Raw genomic sequence first — 23,541 nt, forward strand, 5'->3', positions numbered from 1 at the left:
CAAGGCTTCACACTGAGCTTCTCATGCACCTCATTCACCTTGTGGAAATTGGCCCATGGAATTTCCCAGAAGTGAATTTTCTGTACTTCTGTAATTTCTGCTGATTCTTTCCTCTGAAGGCTTTGTTTTTAAATTGGTTGTTTAGTAAAGAAATAGGATTTACTTAGGAGAAGGCACTTCCATTGATGACTCTGAACATTTTTAAAAGAGAGATTAGACACTGCTTTTGTTTTTAGAAGTACTTACAGCCTGCAGCTTTCACTAGTCTCAGGTTCAGGTTCTCAAAAACCTGGAGTCAAAACCTGGACTGGCATAAAAGATGTAAATATATCTTGACCCAAACCAGCTTTTTTGTACTTCTTGTCTTGCATCTTTATACAGATACTGTTGAAATTAATATGTTAGAGATTTTTGAGACAGGAAGCTAGTACTAATGAAAGCTCAAGAAGTACTGAAAATGCATATATCACATGAATGTTTCGCTATTAGCTGGAATTACAGCTGAAGTGAGCATCCTTTATTTTTCTAAGCATCCCTAATGGCTGGGTTATGTTGCTGTAGTCATGTACTATAATGATGGTCTACAAAACGGGTAAGTAAATGAGGAGGTAAATTGTGTAAGTATGGGCATTTTTCTCAAGATAGGTAGAATTAAATGTTGGAGAATATTCAGCCTGAAGCTAATAGACATAAGACACTATGGGCCATACCAGCAATAATGACAGCTCTCAGTTACCCCCAGTCCTTACTGGTGAGTTCTGTAGGTACATCTGTAACCCCTCTGCAGCATCTAAGTCTGGGTGTCTAATCTCTCCTTAAAACACTGATACAGAGATAAATGTTTAGCTAGGGCTCAATCTAGCCTTTAGGCTGTGTCCTGAACTCTCTTTTCTCTCAAAGTCAAATATTATTTTTAGCTTTTATTGACCTGACCATCTGACTCCACTCAGCATTTGTTTCTGGTCAAATGCACTGCACCCTGTCTAGGGCTAAACTGACTTACCAAAGAAGTTGTGTTCTTCAGGCATGAAATGGGTTTTTATTACTGAGGTCCACAGTGCAGATCATTGGAAGTTATGTAATAATATGAAGGGACATATAATTGAAAGGCTGTCAGAAGATAAAAGGGTATCTAGCTTCCCAGAGCATTCACATTGCAGCTCCTGAATCTGGCTGACATTGAAGGAGCGATTCCGTGCTCGGTGCCGGCCCCTGTGGTGGCAGCTCTGCTCCTCCTCTCTGCTGCCTGTTGAAATATCAGAGTCTGCAGCAGAATTTAATACAGGAGTTTTCCATTAAACACATTAGCTGCTGCATTTCACAGTTACTTCTAGCTCAACTCACCTGCTGGGGACACAGTGCTTTGTCCTTGAATAGGCAGGACTGCCCTCATCCTGTTCTTCCCACTGGAGCAGCGAGAAGTAGCATGTGAGTACATCCTGAGCGATGCACAACAAGTGAGTAACTGCAATACAGGCATATATTATTCTTGGATTTGTTTTAAATGTCAAGCAATAATACATGGGAAGTAAAAGTAAGTCTTTAACTATCCTGACATTCTCCTAAATGTAAAAAACCATAAGAGATGCCTGTATTTACTACAAATAATAAAACTGGAACTTGCACTAATCAAATTCAAATCAGTTCAACTGCATAATTTTCAGTGAATAGGTGCTTATAAAACACAGAATGAACTCCACAAGGGAAGGTTCATTGCTTCCTAATCAAAAGCAGTCAGCTTTAAACACCAGCCAGGTGATAGGTTTGTCATTTCTCAGCTGTGCTCTTGGAGGGAATTTGCCAAGAAGGCTTGACAGCCTTTAAACTTCACAGAGCATTTTTTGCCTGGTTTTGAACATCATGTTGAGCTACAGAAAACTCCTGGGATACTGGGAGGAGAGGCAGAATAACACCAGCTCTATTAAAATATATTTGCTGCAATGAATGCCAAGCAGAATTTATGGTGTGAAAAAACAAGTAATTCCTGAAAAGAAATGTTGACCCCCCCCTCAGGTCTGATTCTTTCTTGTCTAATGATGTCCAGCAACTCTGGGGGACTAAGGAGTGTCAGTGATTAATTGCCTGGATGTCAGAGAAATAAAGGCCCATAATGCATCATTAAAAGCTAGAAATCAGGGTGTCTGAACTATCGTGGGGAGCTTAAAATGAATGTATTTACTGCTATGTACAATTAACAGTCCAAGTCAGAAATCATTTGCTTTCATAATTTATAACAATGGCAGCTCTCCAGTGAAAATGTATTTACAGTAGTTTTACATTGCTTTCTAGAGGCTTAGTACAAAAGGGAGAGACAAAAATTAATATGCAGCAAGGCAGTTAAAAGGAAACCTGCCTTTGAAACCTGTTCTTTCATTTTAATCAGCAGGAGCTCTGCTAAATAGGGAAAAGAATTATGGGGAGGAGGTTAGCAACTAAGTTACTGGGAGCAAATCACTCTTGGGGGAATAAGTTTGCAGTCTGAGCAACAGAGTCTGAGCTGTGCATGACTTGGGGTGAAAAGGTCTTCTTTGTTTCAACATCAGTTGCAAGGTGGCCAACCTAAAGTCTCACAACCAAATTCCCCAACTTAAAGGTCTGTTCTCCCTTCCAATGGAAATTGTTAGTCTGTGCTAAAAAAAATTTTCAGTGTCTTCTATTTCTATTTTCCAATGTCTTTCTAATGTCATTTTACATCCTCAACTTTGGGATCTCATACATTTTTTAGTAATTTTTGGTATTGGTTGAAGTCCCATTAAGCTTCCTAAATTTTTAAATGGCTTCTTGGAAGGATTTTGTTGGATATTTTTTTCTTGCAACTTAGGTTATAAAAGTAGCACCATAAACATTAATTGAAGTGCCATTAAGCAGTAGGGCTGTTTGTTTTGGGTTGATAGAGGACATAAAACTTCATACCCTGTGGTGGAAAACAATTAGATCTGATGATGAACATGCTATTAAATATACCATTACCAAACTTCTATCAGTTTAACTTTAGAAAATAGCAACCAGCTGTAGTCAAAGCATACACAAAGGATAGAAAGTAATATTTTAACTGTCATGTCATAGCCTGTTATAAATATTGTCATTTCTAATGTTTTATGCTAATGACAGTGACTAATAGTAGTCATTACCTCTGTTCATTCTCATAAAAATTTCCTCTAGAGAATATGATCACAGCTAGAGTACTGTTTAAAATTAAATTTTGTTTTTCTAAAATAGATAACATAAAAATATTTAAATACTGACAGGTTTGTTAAATATTTTATTTTGTAATAGCATGTGTTCAACAACTACAGCTTTTGTTAATTGTGCCATAAGTTGAACAGACATCCCTTTTAGAAACATTTCTGGCATGCTAGTGTGTCACATCTCTGGTGTCTGAACAATGGAATAAAAGGTGAATCTCACAGAAGCCATAAAAAAAGTCTGATGCTACCCCTGTAGAGGCTTAATATTAAGAACATTGAATTTTCTCATCCGTTTCTTATTTCAGTTATGAATTCTGCTTACTTGACAGGTACAGAGTACTTCATTATGTGCACGAACAGAAATGCTTAAATGGATGAAGCAGCTATTTACGTCTGATAGGAGCTAAGTGGGACATTAAATTAATGCCAAACAAGTGAGTGCTCATTTTAGTTTTGTTATAAATGGCTGCAGCACAGCAGTAATGTGTTGACTCTTATGTGCTGACAAGTTCTATATTTCTTACAAACTTCCCTTATAGCTCGTCGTGGAAAGACAAATTCACACTCTGCATGATGAAATTAGCAGCAGATGCATTAATAATTGAATAAGGATCTCTGGAGACACACCACAGCTCAGAAAGAGAGTTGTTGACTGGATGGTTTAAGTAGAGGCTTCTGTTTTTATATATATGCACTTACATAAGCCATGAGTTAAGAGCTGCTGCCTGTGTGTAGCCTTTGATATCAAATCCACTTCCTGCTCTTAGAAGACTTTGCAAAGTTACATTTGACAGGTCCATGAGCAGACTGACAGCCATTAATCTGGGCAGAGTGTGGCTTTGCTCATTCCCCCTTCTCTCTGACTGTTCTTAAACTTCAAGGCAAACTGAATGCAGTTTCTTTAGAAATCATCTCCAGACAATGAGTGGGATATGAGTGACTGAAAGACTTTGGCTGTTTGCCAGACCCTTGTCATGGACCTCCTTCTGTAGGGTTGAAAGTTTCCTGAAGTGCAAATCCCAGCTTCTCTCACAGGAGGATTAGGGTACTGACATCTTCCTTTCCAGCAAATGTGATGTTCTTTGATTCAGCCACATGCCCAGGTTTGAGAGGGAAGAAATGTCACAGCATCACAAAGAGACACAGTGAGTCATCTGATCCCACATCCCTTTTCAAGAAGGCCCATCCTAGAGCACATTGCACAGGCTTGTGTCCAGACAATTCTTTAATCTCCGGTGAGGGAGACTCCACAACTTCTCTGGACAATCTGTTCCAGTGCTCAGTCACTGCAAAAAGTTTAAATATTTAAAAGATTAAAGAAGTTTCTCCTCATATTCAGGTGGAATTTCTGTGCATCAGTTTCTGCCCATTGTGTCTTGTATTTCTCAGCACCACTGAGCACAGCCTGGAAACATCCTCTTGACACCCTCCCTTCAGAGGCTCATAGGCACTGATGAGTTCCCCTCTCAATCACCTCTTCTCGAGGCTCAACCAGCCCAGCTCTCTCAGCCTTTCCCTTAATCATCTTTGCTCCCCTCCACTGGACCCACTCCAGGTGCTCCGTGTCTCTGCTGTACTGAGGAGCCCAGAGCTGGGCACAGCACTCCAGATGCACATCCTCACCAGGGCTGAGTAGAGGAACAGGATCCCCTTCCTCAACCTGCTGGCAGTGCTCTTCCTGATGTACCCCAGGATAGCATCGGCCTTCTGGCCCACAAGGGTACACTGCCCGCTCAAATTGTGTCCTTAGGACAATAGCAAAGCAAGCAAGAGGACTGCCAGAAAAATAACTCTGCTTTTTAAAGATACCATCAAGACTTGGATGTAATTTTTAATATTTACTTTGCAATCACACCAAATAATATTATGCTCAGAGGATATTGACAAAATAGTGTGATATTTCATCCACAGCAATAGCATTGGAGCAAATTCTTCTGGGTTTAAAATCAGAACTTTATTCCACTATTGCCAAGAGAGTGATAGTAATTTGAATGGTCTAAAAATTTGTTCCAGTTTGAGGAAAGCCAAGATTTAGCACAGTGTTAGTAGATTAACTCCATAGAGCTCTCCTAACTATGCATGCAAACTTCAGTTGCTGGTTTTGAGCACAAGTTGAATTGACTTCTGTGTTTTGCTTTCCTCCAGGTTATTTTATAAATCTCAGGATCTGTAAGAAAAACTTAATATCAAAATATCTATCAGTGTATTTTCTGGAGTTTCATCACCTAAAGAAATGCTAATTCTAATCTTAGAATTTAAATATATTGCAGTATTTTGCATAAACTACAGTATCATTTAATAAAGTGGTCCAATCTTTAAAGCAGTACTCAATATTCAATTGTCTTTAAAACAATACTTCAGTTCCTTCTATTTAGATATGCAATTATTTTTATTCAATAACAGTGCATATGTTGCTTATTCAGGAAGAGTTTGGTATGAGTCTCATAATGGAAATATGGAATTTGAGATCTTTTTAGTATGAGAAACATTTAAACAGTTTCTGTTGTCACTTGAAATAAGAGTTAAGTCACAGAGATTTATATTTGTATAATGAAGTATTGTCTCAATCTAAATCACAGAATCACTAGGTTGGAAGAGACCTTCAAGAGCATTGAGTCCAACCCCTGTCCAAACACCTCAACTAAACCACGGCACTGAATGCCACATCTAGATACTCTGAAATACTCCACAAGTGGCAGCTCAGCTGAGGAAAGAACAATGCATATTTTGCTTTGTGATATTGAATTACAATGCAGATATTAAGAGATCAGAGACAATCAGGTGAAGGAGTAAGCGTGCCAAAATAATACCCTGGTTTCAGCATCATGTCTTCTTTTGGAGTGCTTGGAACAAATATGTGAAAATTGTATTTACATAAACTTTTTTAGTCAATAGAGCTCCCATTTCAGAATTAATGTTTTTTCATTTGATTCACACATTTATAGTACATTTCACTGCTGTTTAAAAAAAGCAATCTTACCATCATCTGAGTTTTTAGGGAAAAGACTAAGTACTCAAACAAGGTCATGAACTGCTAGATGAGAGGAATGTACATGAGTTGCACACACCAAGGAGAAATAAAGGGACTGCATTGACGGGGGCAGAGGGAGAGAGACCACGAGTCATTAACTATGGCTTTATGCTTCACATCTCCCTACAGTGGGTTTAATCCTATTAACTGATTTCCATTCATTGTTATTTCCATGAAATAAGATCCTAAGTCTTCTCCAGGGTTAAAAATGAATATTATGCAATCCAATAACGTTTGTACCTATTGTTAGCATACATAAGGCACATCAGTGGCACCAATGTTTATTCTTAACATCTGAAGTAATCACCGAATTTCACAATTCTAGCAGTTACCACTCCTATAAAAGTGATATTTCTAAAGCCTTCTGGTGAGTGAATAAACCAATGGGTTTTATCCATGTTTTGCAGGTCACTGGAAGTTCAAAAGAGCAAAGCAAATTAAAAGAACTCCTTCCCTTTTTCTATGACAGTAATTTTTCACTTGAGTATGTGAGCATTTGCTAATATAAAAGCTATTGAGGAAGATATGAAGGGAACTTCTTCTAACGCTGCCTTATAAGGTAGAAATAAATGTTGCATTTCAAATCCAGCTCTCCTTGAAATTTTATTTCATTTTAAAAGGCATCAAGAACCAAATTTTTGTCCCTGGTACTTACAATCAAACAAATCCTCTTAAATAGAAAACAGGGTTTTCTAATTATCATCTTGTAACCTCAGTCTGAAGATGAAGTAGCTACATTTTGATTTTTGTCTGGTCACCATGGTTGATGTTTCTGCAGGCCATAAAATTTTTATCCCTTGTACTTTGCCCTTCTACCCTCCATGGTCTTCCTTGGTTGTCCCCTTCTGTTATTGTTGCTGTTATTATTATTATTATTATTATTATCATGATTATTACTATGTTTCTTTTAATATTTGCGCAGATATTGTTTAGGTGCATCCTTTTCTTGGAATTAGTTGGCAAGTCTGTTAGTACTCCATGCACCTATCTGTACTTCTCTACAAATTACCCAAAAGAATAATTTTTTCCTTAGAGTCAATATGTGAAATGGGTGGGGGGGGAGGGTTGGGGGGAGAACAAAGTTTTTTTTTTACATATTTTTCTGAACTTGAACACAGTTGTGGAGAAACTGGTATATGCTGCACCCTCTATAAGCATTCTGAGAGAGCACAAGCTATAGGAATGTCCAGCACAACTGAAGCAGAGTAAGGTGCTGCAGCAGCAAATTATTGCAGAATATCAGTTCTTTATTGAGGAGTTCTTGGGATGGCAGACTAAGCATGGAGAGTGTCCATAGAGAGTTCTTGTCCACTGTGTTCAAGCAAAACAAATATACAGGGTTGAAGTCACTGTGCATTTCCAGGTAATCCTCTGAAAGCTGTGATAGCTGTGCTGAGTTGGCAGGGCCAAAAATTCAACACAGCAGTCTCCACAGAATACATTTGATTTCTTTGTAGCCCACCCTGATAAGAGAGAGGTCAGGTGTTTCCATATATTCTCTGTAAACCTTCTTTGAATTTAATAAATTTGGATGGCACTTACATAGAATGATCCAAGCTTTTGGATAAAATGACAGCACTTCATTCATCCCGGTAAGTAATACCATGGTTCTACTTTTCCTACTAGTTGAGAAAGCAGGACCCGTTTTTTGAATGTCCTGTATGAGAAGTGCAGTCTTTTCTGATCACAGACAAAGCCTGGTATTTTTATCAGCTTTTCCTTTTACTTTACAGTCTACTGAAAGAGACTTCTCTCCCCCATCATGATTTTTCTCAGTTCCCTAACATTTATCAGTCCAATTAGTGTTGTCAGCTTTCTTGCTTCTCTTCTGTCTCTCTGATAATGCAGAGATAATGCACAGGAAATCTCCTGACCAAAATAAAAATGTCTAGTTTGTACTTCTCTGTGCAAAAATGTCTAAAATTGAGCAATGACTTAACACCTGGAGATCCAAAGTCTTCCATATTGCACAGTGGACATTTAATTTTCCTTTAAAGAAATCTGTAACATGATGGGGGGTGTGGGTCAGAGGCAGAGACGACACACACTCCCAAGTTCTTGTGACAAACAGCCTTGAGTTAATTCCTGCAGCTCCTTTTATAGGAGCTCCAATTGCACACGTGTTTTGTTGAGGTCTTAGCCCCTCCAGCTCTCTGGCCAGTGCTACATCTGCATTTAGGGCTGAATGACGTTGGCTGAGGGTGCCTGTGTAGATTTGAATCCTACCTATCCTCACCCGCCCAGGGACTCTAGTGCTACAGAAATGGACTTCTTCTTCAAGGCCTCTTTTAGGAGCAGATTTCCCACTGCTGAAACAGAAAACTCAGTTTTGTCTTTCAGAGACTTTGGAAATGCCTCTCTCCCACACAGCTGCAGTTTCCTGTCCTTTCTGTTATCTACCTTTGCTAATCATAGCTCTGTGGAGTTGATATTTGTTCAGAGGTTTCTGCAACCTAAAAATGCCAGTCTTTCTGGGACATGAAGAAATTTAAGAAGACAGAGCCAGTAAATTTTGGTTACAATCCTAATCCAAGATGGAATTTCAATCCATGCACTTTAATCTTCTGTAAAGTAATATTTAATACTCATGTCCATAGTTATATTTGTATGCTCTGAATGTCTCCTCCAATGTACTTCTGAACTTGTCATTTTAAAATATAAAACCTTTTTGAACATAGATGGTACAGTAAAGACTTTGTAAAGATAATTACAAGTTCAAAGACTTCAGTTAGGGCAGAAATTCCTCAGTACAAGCAAATGGATCATTTTAACTAGTCGCTAGATAAATGCACAAAGAAAGTTAGAAAGGCTGGAATCTCAAGATGCTATTTGGAAACACAAAACAAGATGGAATATTTTTTTCCTCTGAAAAATAAAAAGCTGTGTGCCTTGGAGGCTGCCTAGCAGGGATGACTGAAATTTAGGCAAGGAACAAGGATATTGTGCTTACACAACAGTGCTTGCATAGAAATTACCCATAAAGACCCAAGGAGTACAAGGTGCTTCAAAATCAATGCAGATTTAAAGGGATGACTCAGAGCAGCTCCTGAAAACTCCTGTGCCCAGACATGAGCAGAAAGCTGGATGTTAGCATAGGAAGTTCCCTTGCCAGGGCAGCAGATTTTGCACTCTCTGTAGCTTTAACAGCAGACTTACATGAAGTTAAAGCCTTAAAAGTGAACCCAGATTTTGGCTTATTTATTTCCTTTTAAGCAATAGTCAAGAAAAGACTGGCAATGCTTGCATCATTTTCCATAGTATTGAAACAGGCAACAAATTATTAATGTTTATATAAATAAGAAATAACACAGGTTGGAATCATACTCCTCTATGGGTTAAGAACTAAAATGATCAGCATGAAGCACCCTCATCTCTCAGTAAATGGAGCACAGAAAAAGGCTGCATGTGTTGGCACCATGCTATATAATCATCTTCCAGTTGAGCATGGGGGCTTGGTGAAATAAGCAGTTACACTGATAAACAGAGCACCTCTCTCAGGCTGTGCTATGGACCCAGTAGGAGATGGCCTGTTGGATAACCAGTGCCAGATCTAAGCTAAGGTTACAAACATAGGGATAGGTTACCCAGGAGAGGTAACTGCCAACAGAGGAACTTCATCCCCAGTGTCAGAAATCTGATGTCTCATTTTTGTCTCAAAAGGGAAGAATTTACAACTTGTTGTGTTGGTGTTTTTTAATAAGATGTCACATTGGTCTAGAATTTTTCTCTGTGTTAAATGTACAGAACAGAGTTCTACATCAGGGTTCCTCTAGAAGACTAAAGTGAGGTTTGCCATGTTCACTCTTTTGAGGGATTATGGAGTAATGTTTTCACCAGAATTATGCTAGTTTTCGTTGCACATAAACACATATTTGTGAAAAGTATTAGAAGCACATCAGTTCAGTGCTTACTAGGAATTAGGCATAGTGATTTGTTCAAGCTCATTTGCCATTTTTTAAAAAAAGTTGGTTTTTTCTGAGCTTTACTGCTTTTGCTTTTTTCTAAATTAAATCAATAATAAAATTTTCATCTACAGGGAGCACTGACAATTTAGCCACTAGAATTTTTCAAGTATTTTAGGTGCAGATTAAAGCAGACTATTGAGCTATAAATCAATCTAATATTGTAATTGCCCTTCCCATTCAACTGTTTATTGTTTCTTGGGCATCAGTTACACACCAAGCAGATGTCTCTTTTAGGGATGGACACAATGGCTTCTAGATATTTTTTATTAATCCAATGAATTTAAAATCAAGGAATAAAAAATTAGTATGCAGAGTTCTGAAGTACATCTTTGTGCATTTTGTTAAAATGCATGTTGCATATTGGTGTATTTCTCAGTGGCTCATTTTCGCAGAATCTCTGAGGTGCCTTGTCTTTTCAGTTCTATCCTACTTATATATTTATGCACTTCCTATCTTGACATCTCACTTTGAGTCATAATCTTATATTCTAATTAAAGTATATTCAGCATCAATCTTTATATGAATACCAAGTGGTGGAATATTAGCACTTTATTATGGCTTTCCAACATTCCTATTGCTTTTTATCATAATCTCATCCAGCTTTTTAACTTCTCCCAATGGACCCTGGTCCAAAGAGATATTTAAGATGTGACAATATTGACACAGTCCAAAAGCAAGATTTTTTGTAATGACTGGTTGTTTAATTGTTAGTGAAAGGAAAATATTTTGAATATTTGGGTACTCACTCTGAGTTTGTCTATGAAATCAGGAAGAATTGTCTCTGCAGAGAACCTCAGAAGCGGGTGCAAGGACTGTGAGCCTTTTGCAGGCTCTTCTAATGCATCATATAATGACAACACTGAAAAAATTGTCCTGAATTAAATACAAAAACGTAATCTATGTTCTCTGTGTTTTCTACGCATCTGCTGTTCCTGTGCTCCAGATCTCTTTCTTGAAATTTCTACTTGCCCTATGTCCCAGAAATATTTTCTGTAATATTGTATTATGTTTATCATTACCATAAATATACTTTTGAGTAAAAACCACTTATTTTGTAAATATTTGTGAACTGTTGAAAATCATTCAGCTTATCCCAGTATCTGTGGATTCAGCTGGAAGGATGAGGTAAGCGTAACATTGCAGTGGCAAGTAATTCACTTAAAGAATACAATGTATATGCTTCAGAGGTACAGATATCTCAATAGAATCCTGCATGTGTCTGTCCTTTCAACAAAAGGGCAGGTATTTCCATCACATGGAAATTGGTTGGCAAAACTAGTTCTCTGTGAGAACTGGAAAAAGGGACAGCACGGCTGATTTTGTCAAGGGCAAAAGGAGAGAAAAGGGCAATGGCAACAAAAAAAAAAATATATTTAGGCATATAATTTAAAAGGTTTGAATGATCCTTATCTTGTTAAGAGTGATAAATGTAATAACTGTGAAAAATAAACACAAGAACTCGTTTAAGCTTTTTACTAAAACCACAAAAGTTTGACTTACCATAAGCTATAAAAGATGGCATTAAATCATTAGCCTTTACAAATTGCCTATTGTGGTTTCTGAGATATTACTTTCTCTCCCAGTACTCTGAAGAATTGTGTGCAATGATACCTGTAAGCAAGTTCCAATGTCAGACAGACAAAGAAAATAAAATATAAAGAAAAGTCATATCTTACTACAGTGAGAAATGCTGTTCACCTCAGTGGGTCTCATCATAGGTGTGTAGGTGGTAAGATCTGTCTCTAAAGTGATGCTGTGCTAAATATGAGAGCACAGCAGACAGTTTAATAAATGGGCTGCATCAGGTCAGTTCAAAGATGTTCTGTGGAGTATAGTCTATGTACCAATAAAAATCTCCACTATTTTTTTTTTTTTAATTCCATTAAAGTAGCACTCTACCTCCAAATATTTATAGAGATCAAGCAGACTCACTTCAGGACAAGTCCTTCATACATACCAAAGGGACCTTTCCTGAAATGTAAACAGTTGGCATCTGCTGAACTATAATCCCTAAATCAGAAACACAAATGTTTGAATTAACAAAAAATGGAAAGCCTCATTCTTTGTTGTTGACCTCCCAGCCAGCACATATTTTTTCACTTTTGGTGTTGTGTGCATGACCAGCATTCTTTATTCAGGACTGGAAGTGCAGTGACTTTTTGGCATAGTGACCACAAAGGACAGTGGTGATTAAATTCAAGCAAGCACAAACCCTCAGTGATGTTCACTGACTTCAGAAGATTTGAAATCAAGCCTTCAGTTCAATGATACACATGTGATGCAGGATGAATCAACTGAGATTTGATACCCTTAAGAATCAGATAAATGAAAGGATATTTATTTTACCACTTCAAAAGAGCATATTGATCTGAGAAAGGAGGAACTTGAGGAAATATAAAATACAAGCTTGTGAGCACCATCATTGAAATCTATTTGGTTTTATACACAGAGTTTTAGCATCCCACTGCACCAGGCACTGTGTTCAATAACTGTTAAGTGAAAACACTTACCAGACCTGGAATTGTTGTCTGTCATATGTACAGTGCATATATATGTAATACAGAATGAATATGTACAGAATATTCCATTGTACAAACTAGAGCTTTAATAGGAATGCTGAGGGAATGAAATTTTAAATTATTTTCCAAAGCAATTTATTTTTTTCATAAATAGGGGTTTTTTTTTCTTGAAGAGATTAAATACACAGCTATTGAAAAGCACTGAAAAGTTGGAGAAGAATGAGAATGAAGTTGTAGGTGTTGGTGCTGAGAGCCAGGGGCACAAGCAGCAATCTTGGAATGTCTGCCTTTTCTGGTTTGTGCTTTGGCTTTATCTTTATGGATCCCAGCAGGACGAGCCACAATCAACCTGGGGTTTCATGGATTTCAGTCTTCCTCTTCCCAAGCCACACTCCAGCCACTGCTTCCAGCCTCACACCAGAGTCTCCAAAAGTTGTTGGAGCTTTTGCAGGTGCATAGCAGAGGATGAAAGAGCTGAGTGCTCCAGGTCAGCCTACCTGGTGAGGGGCTTTCCTGCAGCCTCTGCCCCTAAGGGAGGTGGGTTGGTGACTGCAGTTGGGTCTGGCAGGGACATCTCTGAGCCAGCACCTGTGTGGAGCTGGAGGCGCTCACCAGCAGTCACGCTTCCTCTGAACTCTGCCTAGCTTTACACACACTCGTGACAGGCACTCAGTGAACGCTCAATTTTTTCCTTTTTGATTTCACAAATCTATTTGGCTGGGAAGTAAATTCTAAGTAAGTTTCAAGAAAGACTGGAATTGTCTACATTAAAAGAGTTTGATGCCTTGAAACTGCTACAAAACAATAAAAAATAAAATCAGTAAAATACCTCTAAGTGCAATTTTAATTGTTTCAATAAGTTCTTCTTTCAAGTTGTATTTTCATGTAATTAATTTCTGAACAGTGGACTTCATTATACTCTGTAAGAAAAAGGGAAGGTTTTCAAACAAGGTTGCATATTGAATTTTAGGTCTGTGCATTAGAATTTTCATATGACTTCAAAATTATCAAAGTAATTACTTCTTGTCTATGCAAACGTGAAGGGTTTGTCTTCATTCCTGCTCTGTCATAACAAATCCAAAATTCTTGGCAGTATAAAAGCGTGCCCTGAAACCTATTGTCAATATTCACCTGTTTCCCTTTTCATAAGAGAATGTGATTTTACTAGACATCTATCCAGCTACCAGAAAAGCTGATTCCAATGGGATACATATATAGTTTATGTCTTAAGAGAAGAGACTCATCTACTTAATTTTTGAGAAAATTGTACAACATTTCAAAAAAACCAAGATGCAGAAAAGAAACCAGAGGGGGAAAAAGCAAATATAAGAAAAACCTTAATGTTACAATCCATTGATAAAATTAAATTAGTTATCATGGGTTTAGCTTATTTTAGGTAAACTATTTGGGGACACAAAAAATATTTCATATACACAATGAGATCTTCTGTCATGTAAAATCCTTATCCTTTCTTCAAGGGCCTGTCAAGAAAACTAGGTTTACTACCTAAATTTTATTTTTCAAAGTAAAAGATAGAATGCTGTGAAAATCAAGCTGTCACTAGTTAATGCTGTCACAATAACAGGTCAGTTCTACACACTTGTTCAATTGGACTTCATTTTTTCTTCCTCCTCATTTTAAATGACATTTGTTCATTTCTTATTCTCTGGGCCCTTTCTTCAGAGTCCCATGGAAACAAAGCATAAAATCAATGATGCCAAAGTTTATGTAGGCTTAATATTGGGATGAAAAATGAAGGTGCCTGATCCTGCTGTCAATAAAATGTATTTGTATAGTTTCTCCATGTAGCACTTTGAATAGGTGAGTGACAGCAATGTCAATCTGAGAAGAGAAGGAGCCTTATGGCCATACTGTATGGGTGGCTGATTTTATAATAGCCCAAAACAAAACATTCATGATCCTTAAAAAGATTCAGATTACCAAATGTAGACAGGCAAAGTAACCATGCACAGTGCTGTGGAGTTCCAGGTTTTTTTCCATGTCCTGCCCTGCTAGGAAAGCATGCCAAGGATTGTAGTTTATCAAGAAAGAGGAGAAATATTTCCTCCAAGGAATCTTTGGGTTCAGCAGGAAGTTCTCATGGTTCCTGTAGTCACTTGAGGTTAGATTATGGTAATTTATTCATATATCTAGTCTTTAGTGCCTCCAATAAGGATGTCCTTGAAGGCAACCACAGGCACAAGGGAACAGCTGATGTGCCACACCATTCATTCAAATATGTAGACACTAGAAAAGGTTGTAAATTCACATTTCAGTCACTCTCTGTGTGTGCATTGCCTGGCTAACCACATGTACATCCATAGAGATACTAGATCTCTGGAAGGACCTGAAATTACTTGCTCTGGCTTTGCTTCTTCCTTTTGATATTGAGCTGTCTATATGAATTGAAAGTGAGAAAATAGTACCATATCTATTCATCAGAAACCAACTGGTATAACCTGCAGCTACAACTACTTCCTGCAGTTCAACTTCTTTTCTAGGGAAATGTACTTTTCCTTAATACCTATGTTCAGGCTCAGGAAAAAAAATGTATCTGAGGATAATTTATATATGGAACTTTGGGCTGTTGCTCCTCTGGATGATACTTACCTGTTTTTCCTACAGAGAATCATGTGAATTGTTACCTATCATTGCATCCCCATGTTCATCTCTTAATACTTGTCAGTATGAGACACATCACTTAAAAGAAATTTGCTGCCCAGACTGGACAATTTCCTTGTTACAACAACATATTTTTTTCTTATTTTGTCTTGTGGTTTCATAAGTGCTAACAGATTCTTACCCAGTGTTTTTTAAAGTGCTTACTGATCCACACAGACAGAAAAGGTAAACAACAGCTAAGCAATTGGTCTGACAGATAGTGCAGTCCCTCAGGAGGCATTCATAACATCCACCAACACTGAGTTATTCTCTCTCAGGAGCACCATTAGCAGTTATTTCATCACCACTGTGTCTGTAATTCCATAGCAGCAGTCCCAAGGCTGGCCAGTTCTCCTCAGCAGAGGTTAAACTGTAGGCGAAACCACTCCACTGTTAAAAAGAAAGTAGAAACCAGCCTAAAGTGTTAAACTTCCAGTTTAAAGTCCCATTAATATGGACACTTACAGATAAAATAATCAGACTGTGAACACAAGGGAGTAGCGCATTGACTTATTTTTAATTGTATAAAAAGGGACAGCTTGCATCTAATTTTTTGCTTAGATTAAAAATTCATTTTGGTTTAAGTATGTTTTGATCCTGAATTATTTAGAAAAATAATGGTTTTGAGAAGGACACAGTGTCATTAGAAATGGAAGTTTTATATGAACTATGAATGGGATGCTATTTGATGACCATTGTAATCTTGGTAAGAGTAAATAGGTAAATAGTATTCAGAAATTGGCAGGTTTTTCACATTTGTCAAATTTACTGGAAAGCTATGTGCCTTTATGGTTTGTTGAAAAAGGTATGGAAAGTTAAAAATAGGTACAGAAAATAATTCTGAAAATAAAAAAAATACAGGAAAATGTACCAATAGTGAAATACTAAATGGATTCTTAGCTATTAAATCAGTCGAGAAAAGACTGAGAAGTAACTTGACTACAGCCTTCAGGTACCTACAGGCAAAAAGTATTCCTGACAGCAAAGAGTCTTCTCAATTAGGAGGAAGGAACCTGTAATTAGCTGGAGCCAAGAATTCCAGTCTGTTCCCCCATCACCAAATTAACAATGAGAGCTTTCAACCATCAGACCCATCTGGGTCTCTTAGAAAGATGTGCTGGATCTCATTCAGAAGCTACAGAAGCTGATAAATAACATTTTGGGACCACGCAGGAGCTTAGACTAAATGCATCATTTCTTCTGCCCTTAATATCTATTTCTGAATCTAAATTAAAAATGGATAAGGTTAACAGAATCTGGCCCTCAGTCATATATATTTTATCATTTAATTACATTTGCATTTGAGGATTATAATTCAGTTCTCTTATGACTTCATCTCTGAAACTTTTCTACGAGATACCAGAAACGGAGTATTTCTTATTCTCATAATTAAACTTTGAACGAAATAAAAGTTCTTCAACATGCAGCTCTGAATTAGCATGTCAAAAATTTAAACAAATATCATTTTAGCTGCTTTGTTATGAATGAAGAGAGCAATCATATAGCACAACAAAGTGTTAATATCTGTTATAGCCCTTGAGTTATACAAATGTGTGGTTTTGTTATGATCATGCTTGATATGCTATGTCTTGACTAAATCTTATTTCATTCTGTTTCTACAGGTTAGTGAGACTTTAATCAAGAAAAAAAAAATCTAATGAACAGTAATTTGGAACACAGCATTTGGAAAGGTCAGAATGGTACATTACATCCTTATTATCCAAAAGAACAGATGAGTTTAATATCCTGGCAGCATTTTCCTGTGAAGAAGATATTAAACGAGCTGAAAATGGTACAAGGTTCTTGCTTCCTTTTCTATGACAAAGATTGTAACAAGATGATGGAACTACACAAAATAAATCCCTTTCTGCTTTAATGGTCCAGCTGTGAATTCTGTCTAGTTTTCAAAAGCCTAAGCCAAGCAAAGAGCCAGCATGCATGCTATTTTTTTCAATTCCTTTACAACACACTTTCCTGCTTGCAAGGCCCATTTTCCATTAATATTTTCTAGTTTTGAACATGGGAAGATATGTTAACAGAAGGTGCATAGTGCACCAAGTTTTGCTTGATATGTTGAACTGCAGCAAATAATGTACTGCATCAGCACGGCTGAAAATCCAGATATTCCAGCTTCTCTTTGAATAACCTAAGAACAGAGATAATGTATTCCAACACACAATACATGGAGTGTGTCCTGCTTTGGAGAGTCTCTGAAGGTATGAACTCTTTGAAGGCAAAGGAATTTGCAGTATATCCAATAGGCTGTTTTAATATAAGAACTGTCAGAATTTCCTACCTTAAATTATTATCTGCATGAAGACTCTTCTTTTATTTTATAGGTGTAAGGAGGGAAAAACCTTCTGGATGTTGAATTTCATCCCTAAAATAGACCATCAGGGTCCTCATGTTCAATCTTATTATGCTAACTGAAAAAGTGCTGTGCTTAAAAATGAAAAAATTAAGTATATAGCATGCCCCTGTATTAGTTACTTATATGCAGTCCTCATGAGATATGATAAATGTGGTATTACCCACAAATATAACAAGATAGATTTTAAAGATATAAATAATTATTAAAGAAAACATTTTATATCGTTCCAAAGATAAAAAGTCTTGAAGTATGACTGGCTGAAGTAGACCTACATGGGTTTGCATAAACTCACAATTAGAAATCATGTTGAACCTCTTTTTCCCACACCATCTTGAAGAAAAACTTCTCTGTGGTACATCACATGCAGCATCTTGCTGAGAAAAACCATTCTGCTTTGGTCAAGGGAAACAAAACAACCATATCCAAAATATGTTTTCAGCATCCTGACTGAATGTATAAGTATATATATTATACTTGTAAGTATATATATTATACTTGTTGGGTTTTTTTCTATTTTCTTTTTTTAAGTAATTTTATTTTCCACTGGAGATTGTAAATGTATTTTTCATCCTTTGTTTTGCAACTATAAAGAGGATAGCTTTTCAATGCATTGACAGTGTGCAATCTATTTCAAAACTTCAAAGGATTTGCAAAACTACAGAAAAAAAATCTCTAATAGGTGTTCATTTTGTAGGTGCCTACAGAAATTAATGCTTTCTGTGTGCCTAGAAAAATTCCAATGGATACAAGTTCCTATCAAGTCCCTTGTTATTAAGCTAATAGTCCTTGAAACTGAAATTACTACAAATAGCTCTTTTCTTCTTCCTAACCAAACATATCAGCCATCCAATATGCCACATACAAAAAATAATAAATAAAACTATTTTTTTGTTCCTAATTATTATTCACAGAATAAATCTGTGAATTTTTATAATTTTTTATCATTTATAACTTTTATAATTGCTAAGAACTCTGATCATGTATACTTTTGCTATGAAAGAAATAAAATATTTGCAGTTGTATCCATCTTCTAAAAGATCATGTTTAGGGCATGGCTGAATAAAAAATCCAAGGTTTTAAGGGGAGATTCAATGTGTAGTCCCACAAAATCTCCAGGATTTCTTAGGGAGTCAGTTCAATGTATCAGATGAAGGAACTGGGTTTTTTTAATACAGTTTTTCATTCTCATGATTGTGCAAAATGTTGTTGCTGTGTCACACAGTATTTAACATGGGAAGCACCTTGAATACATCGTGCAGCCTTATTTAGTTCCTCTATAAAATGGATTTTTTTCACTATGTAATCACAGTCATGCTTTTTTGAAAAATTACCAAAATAATTAAGTGCATCTTATGAAGCAATACTTGAACTTTAAGACACCTCCTTTTATCAACTGTTTCCAATAATGTGGGGTTTGGACATTTCCATGAAGTCTTCAGAGGGGATGGTGAATATGAGTTTTGCATATAATGTTGTGCCCGTGAACCCATGAGAACATCTCCAAGTACAAGGATCACATAATCCTCTGTGAGGTACATTCAATAAATTAACAGAAGAACAAAATTAACAGACAAAAAAGATGAGGCTGATGGAAAGGTGTCATATTTGAGCAAGATCACAAAAGAGACCCATCAAAGCACAACAGGCTATGTGCATGACACACATTCCCTCAAAAGGGATTTTGTGCCAGGAGTTGCTGGATCATTGTAATCCCAGTAACAAGGACACTCAGACTCTGTGAAATATGGCTTAAAATATTTAAACATTTATTGTAGATAACACTTTAAAGGAAAAAAGGTTAGCACAGATGATCTTACATCCATTCAGGTGCTGGGAAGCCCAAGTTATGCACCACTGAATGAGCCTCCATGCAGGCTCAGAATCCTGTGCAGATCCTGTCTGTGTAAAGGTTACCCAATATTTTAGTCTTTTGAGTTCCTGTAAGGTTTTCTTAAAACAAAATAACTCCATTAATCATTTTCACTGTCAAAGAAAAAAGGATACACACATGGGAATTTGTTGGTGCTGCTTTAGACAAAGGCAAGGAGTTGGTTTGACCCAGTGGCAGCTGCCCACAGGCTGCTTCATTGCAATCAGGCAGCCAAGCCTGTCCTGCAGACAGGGCTGTGCAGAGCACAGCACAGACGTGGAGCTCGTGCTGTGTGCCCAGCACACTCTGTGTGCCCAGCACATTCTGTGTGCCCAGCACATCAGTGCAGGCCTGGCCTGTCTGGGACAGTGGCTGTGTGAGATAATAACTCTCCTATAGCACTGGTCTCCTGGTCAGGATCTCAGCACATGTGTGCATGCATACCTGGTTTGCATCTGCATATAAAACCTGATTTTGTTCTCCAAACTGAACTGGTAAACAGTATTAAAATCTGCATGCATTAAAAACTGTGCATGTCCACTGCAAACACACCTCTGTACAGGTCTCTGTTTATCAAGCTGACGTTGTGCCAAAGTCAGATAGCTTTACAATTACAGAATTTATTGCCACTAAAAGGCTATGTAAATACATTTTTGCAAGTGTGATTTTTGTGCCTGCAGCTCAAATCTTGTTATACTTGCATTTGAATTTGTTTTGTTTTGTCACACAATGTTACTTGGTATTATATGAATAATAATCCCTGAGCTAGAAAACAGACTAAAGTCAAAGGAACAAAGTCAGTTGCATTATTAAAGAGAGATTAAAATAATTTGACGTGAAAGGCATTTTAGAGACAATACAGCCTGTCTGACTTGCTGATTTGCACAGAACCCAATACATCATTCAGCTCTGCTGCCACCTGACAGCTGCTCAGGATCTAAAGGGAAATGTGAGGGGGGTCACAGTCCAGCTCATAGTGTACAGGTGCTGGCATCACAAAAATCATCATCACAACTGGCACTAATTGGCACCTTTGTTGACAGTCTTGGCAGAGAGGCCACTGACTGAATCTGCACAGAGACTTCCTTGCAAACTCTGCTGGCTGGGGATGCAGGGCTCAGCTCATCCTTCACTTAAACCATCCTTAGTTTTGCACATATTTCCTGGGAACAGAGGTCCTGACACTCTATTTGCCTGAAATGTCTGTGAGCATGGACATTACTGTGGCATCTCTCTGGAAGTGACACCTTGCACAGAGGGTTGGACACACCTCAGGGACAGCACAGCCTGCCAACTGGTGCTGGCCAGCAGAAGAGCCTGAGAGCTTTGGCTTGGGTGGAAGAAGAGAGAAAAGGAGATAAACCAAATGCTGTTCTAAAGAGGAAGCTACACATGACCCACATAGAGCTCCAGTTTCACACAAGATTTTCTTAATTTTAGTTAATTTTAGATACAACTGTGATTCTGTGAAGTTCTAGTAGCCACTTTTACTCTGTGCTTCAGTTTATTCTTTTGTATGAAGGTCCTATTATTTGTCTCACTCTCAGACATAGTATGAGGCTTTGCTAACTGATCAGTGTCCTAAAGTATTTAAACATTTCTAATGGAAGTCAATAGACACATTAAATATCAGGATTCAAATTTATAGGAACTTTTGTTTCTTAATAATTCTATTAAATGAGTTGCAGGTAGTGACTATTACATATTTCCATTTTGCATTTATACATCTTTCACACTACTGTAAATACAGCTGCATTAAATGCAGTTTCTTCTGTAACCTCGGCCTATCTCGTCCAAACCTGCAATTAAAACTAATTTTCCTTCAGTGTATAGAAACCTGTACTGTTTGTAGGTTAATTACCAATTTATATTATTTTTTTGGCTCTGTAGACAAGTAAGTCAGTAATGTGACTAGGATTTGAGAATGTTTAAATGGTAACAAATAAAAGTTAAAGAAGCTGACAAGTTTGATTGCAATTAGCAGCAGTAACTGAAGTATAGAGATGTTATTAGAGCTCATTACTATCTTTTTCCAAAGTGAAGAAAGAAAGACAGGCAAGTAGGAGGGAAGGAAGGACAATAAACAAAGGAAGTAAATAAAAAGTAGGAAGGCTGGCTAAAAAGAAAGAGAACAGTTCTAATTTCATGTGTATGGAAAAAATGTTGAATTTATTGCACATAGGTTGGTCAGTAGATGGATAAAAGTGAAAAAAAATACCCTAGAAAAGTGATAAATTAAATCAGGCAAAAGAAATCTTAAAGCACTGAAAAAAAATATATAAAAAGGCCAAGGTTTGTCTGTACCTGAGGAAGAATGTACTTCCATTAGGAACAACAAGGTCATAAGATAATATCAGCACCCGAAACACCAAGGTTGTAAGATAATAGGAGGCTCAAAACACCACCAAGCAAGAGTCTGAAATTCTCCCCATTGATTTTTCACTTGTGTATTACATCTGAGCCCAAGGAAATACCTTCTCATTTACATGCATCTACATAAATTCTGGATGAAGCCACCAGCTTTTTTGTGCTCCAGTGTTAACAATGAGCAGTGGCTGCTATCCTGTGCTCCTACAGACACTCTGGAAACAGAATATGTCATCGTTAGCCTAATGAGGGGAAAGGGGGAGAGAAATAGCTAAATGCTTTCTCTCTATCCCAATTAAAGGAGAGAGAGCAAGATGAAGAGAGGGGGAAGGCGTGCTGAAGGGAGAGCTGTGTGCATGACAGATTTGTTCCTGCCCTTAGCTGCAAGAGCATTCTCGTTAGGGAGAACTGAAAAAGACAAGAGGATGTGGGAATACAAAGCATAAATCCTTTGACTGAAGTCAGACTGTGGCAGCATGGTCCATCAGTCTGAGCTGCACATTACCTTCCAAAAATAGCTTGCTTGGGAAGGAAAGAATATGATACCAAGTACACTCTTGTCATTACTGGTCTTAAGACAAAATATCCATACAAATAGAAAGGAACAAAATTTGTCTGCCTGCTGAAAGCCTCCTTGGCCATCCAGAGTCCCCTTTCAGGATTGCTGTGGAGGGAGAGAACTACTTGTGTATGAAGGACATCTCCAGCTTAGAGGTTGCTGAGCTCGCTGACAAGTGCCAACTCATCCTTTATAAAGCAAACTGAATTGATCCCATGATGTTTTGTGCCAGAAACATCAGGCCTGGTAGAAAGGATGTCCACATCCCTAAAAACATATTAGGTCCCAAACTTGTCCTGTACCATGGGCCTTGGCACTGCCAGGTGGTACCTCACTGGGCCCAGACTTTTGCCAGGTACCACAACAAAAATTTCTCATTACAGAAAATTGCAAACCAGAACTCAGGGCCTCATATCTGGCCAGTAAAGGTTTTTTCATGACTCAGAAATCTTTGGGGGTGAGTGTGTGTTTTGGAATCCAGGTGAGCTGGGACCTGAGGCTCCTAGCTAAAATCCATGGTGTAAAAATTTGCAAGGTATCACTGGAGCTGAGGAGAATGTTCTTTTTCCAAACACAGAAAAGAATGTTGCATCCAGTCCCATGGCATGACACTGTACACACATTCTCACATGACAGAAGGTTACCTGCTGCTTTAAACTGCAGCAGAGATACAAATGGACTTGCTGGAAGCATTTTTTGTACCCACAGCTCTGCTGTTGACTCCACATGCAGCTCATGGCACCTTTCTGCCATGCTGGGACTGCATATTTAAAACATATACATCCCATGGGCCCCAGACACTGCTGACTGAGTGCATGTGACCCAGGGTCCATGGGCAGGTCCACAGTGTCTGCAACAGCAAAAACAGGTGAGGAGGCAGGTGAGGGGTGAGTCAGTGGAATATTCTTTATGCCCAGACTCTGAAATTTTACAAGACTGCATGACTACATTAAGATGCAAAGTTTTTCCACGGGTTAAAGAGACCTATGACCAAAAGTAACTAGGAAGGT

The sequence above is a fragment of the Ammospiza caudacuta genome, chromosome 3 (genome assembly GCF_027887145.1).
Source record: "Ammospiza caudacuta isolate bAmmCau1 chromosome 3, bAmmCau1.pri, whole genome shotgun sequence".
Taxonomy (NCBI): Eukaryota; Metazoa; Chordata; class Aves; order Passeriformes; family Passerellidae; genus Ammospiza; species Ammospiza caudacuta.